Here is a 13,503-nt window from a genome sequence, read left to right on the forward strand (position 1 = left end):
TTGCTTAATTGTGGGGAGGACTGGGGAGCAGCTGTTAGCAGGGACGTGCAGTCAGGGGAGGCAGGGGAGGCAGTGCCTCCCCTGTCATTAATGATTAAAATAATACAAAGAAGATACATAAGACACATATTCTGTCATATGTATCTCCTTTATATTACTCTAATCATTTTAGTCTAGAAATCTAGTTCGGGAGGCACCGATAGCAAGTGCCTCCCATACACAGTGGGAACGGGGATGAAGCGGGAGGCAGGGCCAAGTAGTGGGCTGTAAAAGCCCATTAGAAAATAAGGGGAATGCGGCACTTATACAAGTGCCTCGCTGGCAGGGAAAGCACGCCCCTGCCAGCGAGGCACATGTGATTGGACAGCGGATCCAGTGCTGGATCCGCTGGCCCAATCACACATACGCGGCGGGGGGAAGTGGTGGCGGGACCCGGCAGTTACATGGAGCTGTCCCGGGTCACTACAGCAGCGGTGGCCTCGGTAAACCCAGAGCAGGTGTGTATGTGGCAGCAGTACTGGACAGCACTATCCCCTCTCGTTCCTCCGCCGGGTCCGCCCTCCCAGCCAGCAACAGCGGCATCATGATCCCAGGTTAGAGAGGGGGGCAGCTGCAGTGAGGTGCAACCATTGGCGTGCACCCCCTAATGTCCACCCCCTCCCCCACCCCCCCAGCAGCGCGCTGGTTAGTCTGCCCGTTGTCTGGGTGATCTCCCCTCTTTCGTCAGGAATGTATGTGTATGACAGGCAGCCGTTCGGAGACACTGCGGGGCCAACGGACCGCATTATTGATGACAGGTGTGTGGGTACTGAGGGGCCAGAGTCCAGACAACTAGCTGACACAGAGCCGGGGCTGGGCTGAGTAGCGGGCAGAGCTGAGGGAAGCGCTCAGAGTTCTCCAAATTATTCAGTCAGCTGGCTGTGCTTAGAGCTCGGCTGACTGACGAACAACTGAAATGAGAGGGCCAGTAATAACTTGCATACTGGTGTGGTGGGAGGCTGGTGGTGGGTTAAGGTGGATATACAGGAAGGACAACTGACAGAGGGACACGCTAGTGCTGATGATCGTGACTGCAGCCTGCTTCTCACTCACAGGCACATGTATGCCTGTGATAGTGTGAGCAAGAAGCAGCTCAGGACTGGGATCATCAGCACTAGCGAGATCCACTGCCAGCCTTTGCTTTACATCTAGTCTTAAAAAGGTGGCATGGGGGTTGTGTGTGCCCCCCTCCCCAACGGACATTTTCATTCTGAATCTGAACTTATCTTCCTCTCCTCACTCGTGTCGCCCCGTCCCCACATGACAGCTCCTACCTTCTCCCTGACCCTCTGCTTTCCCTGGCTGGGGCTGGGCTACAGAGACACTCAGAAGACATTCCCCAGCTGTGTCTCTGCTCCTCCCCCCTTCCCCCTTTGTGTTTGCTCCCCCCCCCCTTCCATGCCTCAGCTCCCTCTCCCATTTGTACCTCATCCACTTAACCTCCTCTGTGCCTCTGCCCATTTGCTTCCTGTAATTCTGACACATCCCCCCCCCACCCCCATGTGTGCCCCTGCCCCTGCCCCTTTATTGATACCTCTGCTGCTTCCTCATTTGTTCTTCTCCCCCCCTCAACCCGCTATGGCTGATGACTGTGATCAGTGGCAAAGACCATATACAGTACCATATAATTCTTTTAAAGGATAAAAGGTAAGCACAATTCTCCATTGATAGTCATTTTATAATCATTTTATAACTTTTATGTGTGCGAATATATATATATATTTTTTTTTAAATTTACCTCTTGTTTTACATATGTTTATATATACTTATTTACAGTACATATCTGTTTTATGAGTGTGTGTGTGTGTATATATTTATTTTACATTCCTATTCTATGTGTCTGTGTATGTGTGTGTGTGTATATATATATATATATATATATATATATATATAAAATGTTTTTTTACACATTTATTTATATTTCTACCTTATCGGTAGAAATATAGACTGTGAGGTGTAACGGGAATTTCTCCTCATACTGTGTGGTGTAACGGGAATTTCTCCTCATACTGTGTGGTGTAACGGGAATTTCTCCTCATACTGTGTGGTGTAACGGGAATTTCTCCTCATACTGTGTGGTGTAACATGAATTTCTCCTCATACTGTGTGGTGTAACGGGAATATCTCCTCATACTGTGTGGTGTAACGGGAATTTCTCCTCATACTGTGTGGTGTAACGGGAATTTCTCCTCACACTGTGTGGTGTAACATGAATTTCTCCTCATACTGTGTGGTGTAACGGGAATTTCTCCTCATACTGTGTGGTGTAACATGAATTTCTCCTCATACTGTGTGGTGTAGCGGGAATTTCTACTCATACTTTGTGGTGTAATGGGAATTTCTCCTCATACTGTGTGGAGTAACAGGAATTTCTCCTCATACTGTGTGTCGTAACGTGAATTTCTCCTCACACTGTGTGTCATAATGTGAATTTGGCTCATGCTCATACTGTGTGGCATAACACGTGACTTTCAGCTCATACCGTGTGGCATAATGTGGATTTTGGCTTATGCTGTGTAGGGTAATGTGACTAAGGGGCACCACTGTCAGTTGCTGGTAAGCATGGGGACATGTGTTACAAATGCTGGTGTCCTGCACATGTGTACATTTTAAACTTTACTTGCATTATTTTAAAAGTCATATGTTCAGCCCCCTAAATATCCCGTACTTTTCAGAGTAGCCCACTCAAAATTAGAGCGTAGGTGCTGGGGGTGCAGAATGCATATGCACCTAGGTCCACCACTCTCTATTTCCGCCACTGGGTCAAGAGTAGGTTGGGGAAGTGTAAGCAACGATATGGTGCAGCGCCAACTAGGGCTCAGGGTTATGCCATAGCACCATTAAGTTTAATTTTATTTCACTGGGGTTTATGATATCTACATGTATTATTAGGAACTAGGGAGAAATTAGATTAAGCCATGTGACGTTACTGAGAGAATGTAAAATAGTGCTAGACACGCCCCTGGGTTGTGCTAGACACACCTAAAAGGTGGTTATAGACACACCCAAAAGGTGGTGCTTGGCATGCCCCTCCTGCTGTGCACCCCCTAATAAAATTAGCTGCGCACGCCTATGGGTTGTCTGTGCCTCCCCAGCCAAGCACCTCACCGCACGTCACTGGCTGTTAGGAGGAGTACAGTGCAGAGTTTTGCTGATAAGTGACCACCAGTTTTATCCGTTCTCTGCCTGAAAAAAGCGCTCCATACCATATCTGTGCTCAGTGTGCTGCATAATATATCTGTGCTGAGTGCTCACACTGCTTAATTGTGGGGACTGGGGAGCAGCATATAGCAGGAGTACAGTGCAGAGTTTTGCTGACAGTGACCACCAGTATACGTTGTCTGCCTGAAAAACACTCCATATCTGTGCTCAGTGTGCTGCTTTATTGTGGGGACTGGGGACCACCAGTATAATTAATATTATATAGGAGGAGTACAGTGCAGAGTGCACTGCTGTACCTACCTCTGTGTCGTCATCCATTAAGTATACTATCCATCTACATTCTATACCTGTGGTGCATTTTAGTTTTGAAGTTTGCTGACACAGTGACCACCAGTATACTATATATAGCAGTACGGTAGGCCACTGCTGTACCTACCTCTGTGTCGTCATCCATTAAGTATACTATCCATCTACATTCTATACCTGTGGTGCATTTTCGTTTTGCAGTTTGCTGACACAGTGACCACCAGTATACTATATATAGCAGTATGGTAGGCCACTGCTGTACCTACCTCTGTGTCGTCATCCATTAAGTATACTATCCATCTACATTCTATACCTGTGGTGCATTTTAGTTTTGCAGTTTGCTGACACAGTGACCACCAGTATACTATATATAGCAGTACGGTAGGCCACTGCTGTACCTACCTCTGTGTCGTCATCCATTCAGTATACTATCCATCTACATTCTATACCTGTGGTGCATTTTAGTTTTGCAGTTTGCTGACACAGTGACCACCAGTATACTATATATAGCAGTACGGTAGGCCACTGCTGTACCTACCTCTGTGTCGTCATCCATTAAGTATACTATCCATCTACATTCTATACCTGTGGTGCATTTTAGTTTTGCAGTTTGCTGACACAGTGACCACCAGTATACTATATATAGCAGTACGGTAGGCCACTGCTGTACCTACCTCTGTGTCATCAAGTATACTATCCATCCATACCTGTGGTGCATTTCAGTTGTGCGCAGTAAATATAGTAGTAGGCCATTGCTATTGATACTGGCATATAATTCCACACATTAAAAAATGGAGAACAAAAATGTGGAGGTTAAAAATAAAATAGGGAAAGATCAAGATCCACTTCCACCTCGTGCTGAAGCTGCTGCCACTAGTCATGGCCGAGACGATGAATTGCCATCAACGTCGTCTGCCAAGGCCGATGCCCAATGTCATAGTAGAGAGCATGTAAAATCCAAAAAACAAAAGTTCAGTAAAATGACCCAAAAATCAAAATTAAAATCGTCTGAGGAGAAGCGTAAACTTGCCAATATGCCATTTACGACACAGAGTGGCAAGGAACGGCTGAGGCCCTGGCCTATGTTCATGGCTAGTGGTTCAGCTTCACATGAGGATGAAAGCACTCATCCTCTCGCTAGAAAAATGAAAAGACTTAAGCTGGCAAAAGCACAGCAAAGAACTGTGCGTTCTTCTAAATCACAAATCCCCAAGGAGAGTCCAATTGTGTCGGTTGCGATGCCTGACCTTCCCAACACTGGACGGGAAGAGCTTGCGCCTTCCACCATTTGCACGCCCCCTGCAAGTGCTGGAAGGAGCACCCGCAGTCCAGTTCCTGATAGTCAAATTGAAGATGTCACTGTTGAAGTACACCAGGATGAGGATATGGGTGTTGCTGGCACTGGGGAGGAAATTGACAAGGAGGATTCTGATGGTGAGGTGGTTTGTTTAAGTCAGGCACCCGGGGAGACACCTGTTGTCCGTGGGACGAATATGGCCATTGACATGCCTGGTCAAAATACAAAAAAAATTACCTCTTCAGTGTGGAATTATTTCAACACAAATGCGGACAACAGGTGTCAAGCCGTGTGTTGCCTTTGTCAAGCTGTAATAAGTAGGGGTAAGGACGTTAACCACCTCGGAACATCCTCCCTTATACGTCACCTGCAGCGCATTCATCATAAGTCAGTGACAAGTTCAAAAACTTTGGGTGACAGCAGAAGCAGTCCACTGACCACTAAATCCCTTCCTCTTGTAACTAAGCTCCTGCAAACCACACCACCAACTCCCTCAGTGTCAATTTCCTCCTTACTCAGGAAAGCCAATAGTCCTGCAGGCCATGTCACTGGCAAGTCTGACGAGTCCTCTCCTGCCTGGGATTCCTCCGATGCATCCTTGAGTGTAACGCCTACTGCTGCTGGCGCTGCTGTTGTTGCTGCTGGGAGTCGATCGTCATCCCAGAGGGGAAGTCAGAAGACCACTTGTACTACTTCCAGTAAGCAATTGACTGTCCAACAGTCCTTTGCGAGGAAGATGAAATGTGACAGCATTCATCCTGCTGCAAAGCAGATAACTCAGGCCTTGGCAGCCTGGGCGGTGAGAAACGTGGTTCCAGTATCCATCGTTAATTCAGAGGCAACTATAGACTTGATTGAGGTACTGTGTCCCCGGTACCAAATACCATCTAGGTTCCATTTCTCTAGGTAGGAGATACCGAAAATGTACACAGACCTCAGAAAAAGAGTCACCAGTGTCCTAAAAAATGCAGTTGTACCCAATGTCCACTTAACCACGGACATGTGGACAAGTGGAGCAGGGCAGACTCAGGACTATATGACTGTGACAGCCCACTGGGTAGATGTATTGCCTCCCGCAGCAAGAACAGCAGCGGCGGCACCAGTAGCAGCATCTCGCAAACGCCAACTCGTTCCTAGGCAGGCTACGCTTTGTATCACCGCTTTCCAGAATAGGCACACAGCTGACAACCTCTTATAGCAACTGAGGAAGATCATCGCAGAATGGCTTTCCCATATTGGACTCTCCTGGGGATTTGTGACATCGGACAACGCCAGCAATATTGTGCGTGCATTAAATCTGGGCAAATTCCAGCACGTCCCATGTTTTGCACATACATTGAATTTGGTGGTGCAGAATTATTTAAAAAACGACAGGGGCGTGCAAGAGATGCTGTCGGTGGCCCGAAGAATTGTGGGCCACTTTCGGCATTCAGGCACCGCGTACAGAAGACTGGAGCACCACCAAACATTCCTGAACCTGCCCTGCCATCATCTGAAGCAAGAGGTGGTAACGAGGTGGAATTCAACCCTCTATATGCTTCAGAGGATGGAGGAGCAGCAAAAGGCCATTCAAGCCTATACATCTGCCCACGATATAGGCAAAGGAAGGGGAATGCACCTGACTCAAGCGCAGTGGAGAATGATTTCAATGTTGTGCAAGGTTCTGCAACCCTTTGAACTTGCCACACGTGAAGTCAGTTCAGACACTGCCAGCCTGAGTCAGGTCATTCCCCTCATCAGGCTTTTGCAGAAGAAGCTGGAGACATTGAAGGAGGAGCTAAAACAGAGCGATTCTGCTAGGCATGTGGGACTTGTGGATGGAGCCCTTAATTCGCTTAACCAGGATTCACGGGTGGTCAATCTGTTGAAATCAGAGCACTACATTTTGGCCACCGTGCTCGATCCTAGATTTAAAACCTACGTTGTATCTCTCTTTCCGGCAGACACAAGTCTGCAGAGGTTCAAAGACCTGCTGGTGAGAAAATTGTCTAGTCAAGCAGAACGTGACCCGTCAACAGCTCCTCCTACACATTCTCCCGCAACTGGGGGTGCGAGGAAAAGGCTAAGAATTCCGAGCCCATCCGCTGGCGGTGATGCAGGGCAGTCTGGAGCGAGTGCTGACTTCTGGTCCGGACTGAAGGACCTGCCAACGATTACTGACATGTCGTCTACTGTCACTGCATATGATTCTCTCACCATTGAAAGAATGGTGGAGGATTATATGAGTGACCGCATCCAAGTAGGCACGTCAGACAGTCCGTACATATACTGGCAGGAAAAAGAGGCAATTTGGAGGCCCTTGCACAAACTGGCTTTATTCTACATAAGTTGTCCTCCCTCCAGTGTGTACTCCGAAAGAGTGTTTAGTGCAGCCGCTCACCTTGTCAGCAATCGGCGTACAAGGTTACTTCCAGAAAATGTGGAGAAGATGATGTTCAACAAAATGAATTATAATCAATTCCTCCGTGGAGACATTCACCAGCAGCAATTGCCTCCAGAAAGTACACGGGGACCTGAGATGGTGGATTCCAGTGGGGACGAATTAATAATCTGTGAGGAGGGGGATGTACACAGTGAAAGGAGTGAGGAATCGGAGGATGATGATGAGGTGGACATCTTGCCTCTGTAGAGCCAGTTTGTGCAAGGAGAGATTGATTGCTTCTTTTTTGGTGGGGGCCCAAACCAACCAGTCATTTCAGTCACAGTCGTGTGGCAGACCCTGTCGCTGAAATGATGGGTTCGTTAAAGTGTGCATGTCCTGTTTATACAACATAAGGGTGGGTGGGAGGGCCCAAGGACAATTCCATCTTGCACCTCTTTTTTCTTTCATTTTTCTTTGCATCATGTGCTGTTTGGGGACAATTTTTTTGAAGTGCCATCCTGCCTGACACTGCAGTGCCACTCCTAGATGGGCCAGGTGTTTGTGTCGGCCACTTGTGTCGCTTAGCTTAGCCATCCAGCGACCTCGGTGCAAATTGTAGGACTAAAAATAATATTGTGAGGTGTGAGGTGTTCAGAATAGACTGGAAATGAGTGGAAATTATGGTAATTGAGGTTAATAATACTATGGGATCAAAATGACCCCCAAATTCTTTGATTTAAGCTGTTTTTTAGGGTTTTTTGAAAAAAACACCCAAATCCAAAACACACCCGAATCCGACAAAAAAATTTCGGTGAGGTTTTGCCAAAACGCGTCCGAATCCAAAACACGGCCGCGGAACCGAATCCATAACCAAAACACAAAACCCGAAAAATGTCCGGTGCACATCACTAATACTAACATATATTTTAAAGTAATACATGTGTTAAATAGTTTAAAGCTCCCTTACATGTTGATAAATTTCAATGCAGCTGAATAAACTGCATTGTGGTCTGCAGTGTGAGCTGCTTCAGCTGTGTGTAATAAAGCAATGATTGCAGTATACATCGAACATTCTACAACTGAGGTCAGATTGTGCAGATTTTAAGGTTGACCTGTAGTCACTCAGAAAGTGCACACCATAAATGTGCGTTCAGTTGTAAAAATGTGTATGCTCCGCCTATCTAAAATCTGCATACGCCCACAACACGCCCCTGCTCGTAGTTTTTGCGAGTCCAGACCTTTAGTATGCCGCCTACAGGCCTAGTTTTCGTAGTGTATACGCAGTTTTACTGTCTCAGATTTAGTATTTTATGTCTCAGATTTCATGTATTTTCGCAATTTTTGCAGTTTTGCGTTCCTTGTTGAATTAGCCCCAATACCCACATGAACCCTTTGGTTTATATATTGTGTGTAAACCTGTCTCTGGTACTAGCAAGTGCCACCTGAGCCATTTCATTTACCTTACGCTGCCACCAATTATGTATAAATTGTAGAGATGAGCGAACCCCCCTGAACCTAGGGGATCTAAGGCAATCTAAGCCACTATTTGGATCTCCCTGCCTGCCCTGGATCCCCAATTGAGGCAAAACCTCAGGATCCCGCTGTCAGATCCTGAGGTTTTGGCTCGGAAAGCAAAGTCCCCATTATATTAATAGGAGACCGCTAATCGGCTCAGAGAGTCGCCTGTCACGGCTCTTAGCCAATCAGCTTGTCCCCATTGACTATAATGGGGCAAGATGGATGCCCCCACTGTGTGCGCCATGGCTCACACTGCCGACACAGCCGCCCGCACTCCTGCATTGCCGAGACGGCTGCCCACATCTCCACACTGCCGACACTGCTGGCACCCCTGCACCGAGGACACCTCCAGCACTCCCGCATTACTGACACTGCCGGCACCCCTGCACTGCCACCACTGCTGTCACCACCTCACTGAAGACACCGCTGGCACCCTTGCACTGCTGGCACCACAACACTGAGGACACCGTTGGCTCCCGTGCACTGCCGACACTGTCAGCACCACTGCATTGAGGACACAGCTGGCATCCCTGTACTGCTGACACTGCTGGCACCACTTCACTGATGCCACCGCTGACACCCCTGCACTGCTGACACTGCTGGTACACCACGCTGAGGACACCGCTGGCACCCTTGCACTGCCAATACTGACCGCACCACCGCACTGGGGACACCGCTGGCACCCCTGCACTGCTAACACTGCTGGCACCACTGCACTGAGAACACCGCTGGCACCCCTGCAGTGCCAACACTACCGCACTGAGGACACCGCTGGCACCCCTGCACTGCCTACACTGCTGGCACCACCACACTGAAGACACCGCTCACAACTTCGCACTGTGGACCCTCTGTCACAGTAAATGCACTATTGGTCTAACCTGCACTGTATCCACCCTGCACTGTAACCCATGCTGTATCTGACCCACACTGTATCCAACCCACATTGTATATGACCTGCACTGAAACCCGTGCTGTACCTGACCCACACTGTATCCGACCCCCATTGTATTTGTCCTGCACTATATCCTACCCACACTACCCACACTATATCCTACCCACACTTTATTTGACCTGTGCTGTATCCAACCCACACTGTATCCGACCTGCGCTGTACCCAACCCACACTGTATTTGATCTGCACTGTTACCTGCACTTTTTCCGGCCCACGCTGTATACTGTATATACAACTCATAGTTTATGCGACCCATACTGTATCCTACCTGCACTGTATCTTGCACTGTGTCCGACGTGCACTGTATCTGACCTTGCACTGTAGCCAACCCTTACTATATAGCGACACACACTGTATCCAACCTGCACTGTAGCCTACACTGTATCCATCCCGCACTCTGACCAGCACTGTATATGACCCAAACTGTATCTCATACTGTAGCCAACATGCACTATATCCAACCTGCACTCCGATCTGCACTGTATCCAACCCGCACTGTATCCAAACCGCATTGTAACCTGCACTGTATCCGACCCGCACTGTATGAGATCTGCACTATATACAACCCACAGTGAATTCCACCTACACTGTATCCGAGCTGCCCTGTATCCACCTGCACTGTATCTGACCCACAATGTAACCTACATTGTATCCGACCTGCATTGTATCCAACCCACTTTGTATCCAACCTGCATTGTAACCTGCACTGTGTCTGACCTGAACTGTATACGACCAGCACTGTAACCTGGTCAATATTTAACTGTGTGTCCCAAAGTATTCTGCACTGTACTAGGCAGGTACAGAATGCTGTTTTTTGTGATTGGGGAGAATTTGGGGAGCTGCATAACAAAAATGCTGATTGATCGGGGCTTTACATGGGCACAGAGTGCCAGTCAGAAGTGGCCCAAGGCCCCCAGGAGGGTGGTACAGACTGGGCACTGAGAATAGGCATGTGCTGGGGGCATGTGCACTTGTGTAGGGGGCATCGATGTCTGCTGTTGCTATTTTATACATGGTTTCTTTTTTTTTCTTTGCGGTTTGGTAACTACTTGATATTCTACACACGATTCTCAGGCAATTGTTTTCAATTGATAGTACTTATGAATTGGTTTGATTGGTTATTGCTAATACAGTACTAATTTGTAAATCATTTTGAAACAGAAATAAAGTTTATGTCACTGCTCTGTTGCTTAGTGTAGCCAGCCAAGTTTTGGCCTATGTTGGTAAACAATATTTTGAGTGAGGTTGTCAAAATTGAGTGGAAATGAGTGGAAATTTATGTTATTGAGGTTAATACTGTAGGAACAAAAACATCCCCAAATTCTGTTATTTTAGCTGTTTTGATGATTTTTTCGAAAAAATACAGACTCAAAACCAAAACCCGCAAGGGTGGTTTTAGCAAAACCAATCCAGATCCAAAACATAAAGGAGATCCAGATTCAATACCAAAACACAAATCTGAAAAATGGCCCGGTGCATAATACATTGGCTTACCATACTATCCCTTTAAACTAGGAACACAGGGGGTAGTTCAGAGTTGACCGCAGCAGCAAATTTGTTAGCAGATGGGCAAAACCATGTGCACTGCAAGGAGGGGGGGGGCGGGGGGGCAGATATAACATGTGCAGAGACAGTTAGATTTGGGTGGGGTGTGTTAAAACTGAAATCTAACTTGCAGTGTAAAAATAAAGCAGCCAGTATTTACCCTGCACAGAAACAAAATAACCCACCCAAATCTATCTCTCTCTCTGCACATGTTATATCTGCCACACCTGCAGTGCACATAGGGGGTAATTCCAAGTTGATCGCAGCAGGAAATTTTTTAGCAGTTGGGCAAAACCATGTGCACTGCAGGGGGGCAGATACAACATTTGCAGAGAGAGTTAGATTTGGGTGGGTTATTTTGTTTCTGTGCAGGGTAAAAACTGGCTGCTTTATTTTTACACTGCAATTTAGATTGCAGATTGAACTCACCACACCCAAATCTATCTCTCTCTGCACATGATAAATTTGCCTCCCCTGCAGTACACATAGGGGGTCATTCCGAGTTGTTCCCTCGCAAGCTGCGTTTTGCAGCTTTGCACACGCTAAGCCGCCGCCTACTGGGAGGGTATCTTAGCTTATCAAAATTGCGAACGAAAGATTAGCAGAATTGCGAATAGACACTTCTTAGCAGTTTCTGAGTAGCTACAGACTTACTCGGCATCTGCGATCAGTTCAGTGCTTGTCGTTCCTGGTTTGACGTCACAAACACTCCCAGCGTTCGCCCAGACACTCCTCCGTTTCTCCGGCCACTCCCGCATTTTTCCCAGAAACGGTAGCGTTTTTTCACACACTCCCATAAAACGGCCAGTTTCCGCCCAGAAACACCCACTTCCTGTCAATCACATTACGATCACCAGAACGAAGAAAAAACCTCGTAATGCCGTGAGTAAAATACCTAACTGCATAGCAAATTTACTTGGCGCAGTCGCACTGCGGACATTGCGCATGCGCATTAGCGACTAATCGCTCCGTTGCGAAAAAAAAATAACGAGCGAACAACTCGGAATGACCCCCATGGTTTTGCCCAACTGCTAACAAAATTCCTGCTGCGATCAACTTGGAATTACACCCATGGTTTTGCCCAACTGCTAACAAATTTGCTGCTGCGATCAACTCTGAATTACCCCCACAGTTCTGTGGCTAGCTGTCTCTGACCTTGCATTTCACCTGGTTTTAATCAGCAACAGAACCTGTGTAATCCATGAGCGTCCAGGTTTAAAGGGAAATTATGATAAGCCTATGTATAAGTACACATATCCAACACATATTTGTGGTACAGTAATATATCATAACAAATATTTAATCACAATACCACCTATATACAGTTAATTACCTTTTTTTTTCTTATAACTGTAACCCATTCTTTAGGCTAATGGGCTAATGGGGCAGTGCCTCCATCCAAATATGTAACAACCACTTCTGTGGCTTTGGGGCCTACTTGGAAAAACCCTCCGGTGAGTGTGTTATATTTATCATATATACTTTATGTAATAGGTGCAACATGAAAAGTATTGTGCTGTCTATACATATTTGTATAACCACTTACACTGTCTAGAACAAGTTTGAAGAACTATTTTATTTATACAGTATCTTTCCCACTTTTCCTAGGTACTCCTCCTTCTTCACCAGCAACTGGAGTTACAGTACAGTGAATAACCGGTAAGTCTATTTATATACAGTAACTCTATTACATTCTATCTAGTAACACCATACATATGCCCTGATTCAATCATTGATAATACTGTGAATTAGGGGTGCCTTAAGTGGATGAGTTTGGCATCCCATCGGTCACTATGTTGGCAGTCATGTGACCGACACTGGGATCCCACCACCTCTCAGAAGACCGGTATTGGGACACTAACAGCCGACATTCTGCAGGTGAGTATAGGGCACCAGGGGGGTTAAGGTTAGGCACTAGGGTTTTTTTGGGTTATGCAATATGCAGGGGGTTAGCCATAGCCAACACACCTGAAGTGTTAGCCTTCGCTGATACCCCTAGAGGGTCAGCTCTAGCTGACACCCATGGAGGGTTAGGGTAGGGGAGGGGGCAGGGGTAAATAACTTATCCGGCATTTTATACACAACCCACCTTAAGTATTATTAATTGCTTAGAACAAGAAAACATATATACAGATGGGTCCACGTTTATCTTGACCTTTAATAGGATTAACTGAGACTGGCCAGTCGGACTTAATCCCCTGCTGTAATGACTTAATTCCCTACTGTATTGTTCTCTGTATTGTATTGCAGCTGAAAACAATAGATGAAGGGTTTATGTTAATAAACCGTGTTGTGCCTAGGCACAGCAAACTAGTCAAAATA

At 46.7% G+C, this 13,503-nt stretch overlaps 1 protein-coding gene across 2 annotated transcripts in view; it reads left to right on the forward strand.

Moving 5' to 3' along the window:
• The first annotated feature begins 399 nt into the window (after positions 1–399).
• LOC134911556 (uncharacterized) overlaps positions 400–13,503 on the forward strand; it is a 29,937-nt gene continuing 16,833 nt past the window's right edge. For both annotated transcript variants that reach the window (XR_010176669.1, XM_063919701.1), the window contains exons 1-3: positions 400–497; positions 12,550–12,635; positions 12,790–12,840. The gene's annotated coding sequence lies outside the window, so the exon portion shown is untranslated. The remainder of the gene's footprint in view (positions 498–12,549; positions 12,636–12,789; positions 12,841–13,503) is intronic.

This window comes from Pseudophryne corroboree, chromosome 4 (assembly GCF_028390025.1).
Source record: "Pseudophryne corroboree isolate aPseCor3 chromosome 4, aPseCor3.hap2, whole genome shotgun sequence".
NCBI lineage: Eukaryota > Metazoa > Chordata > Amphibia > Anura > Myobatrachidae > Pseudophryne > Pseudophryne corroboree.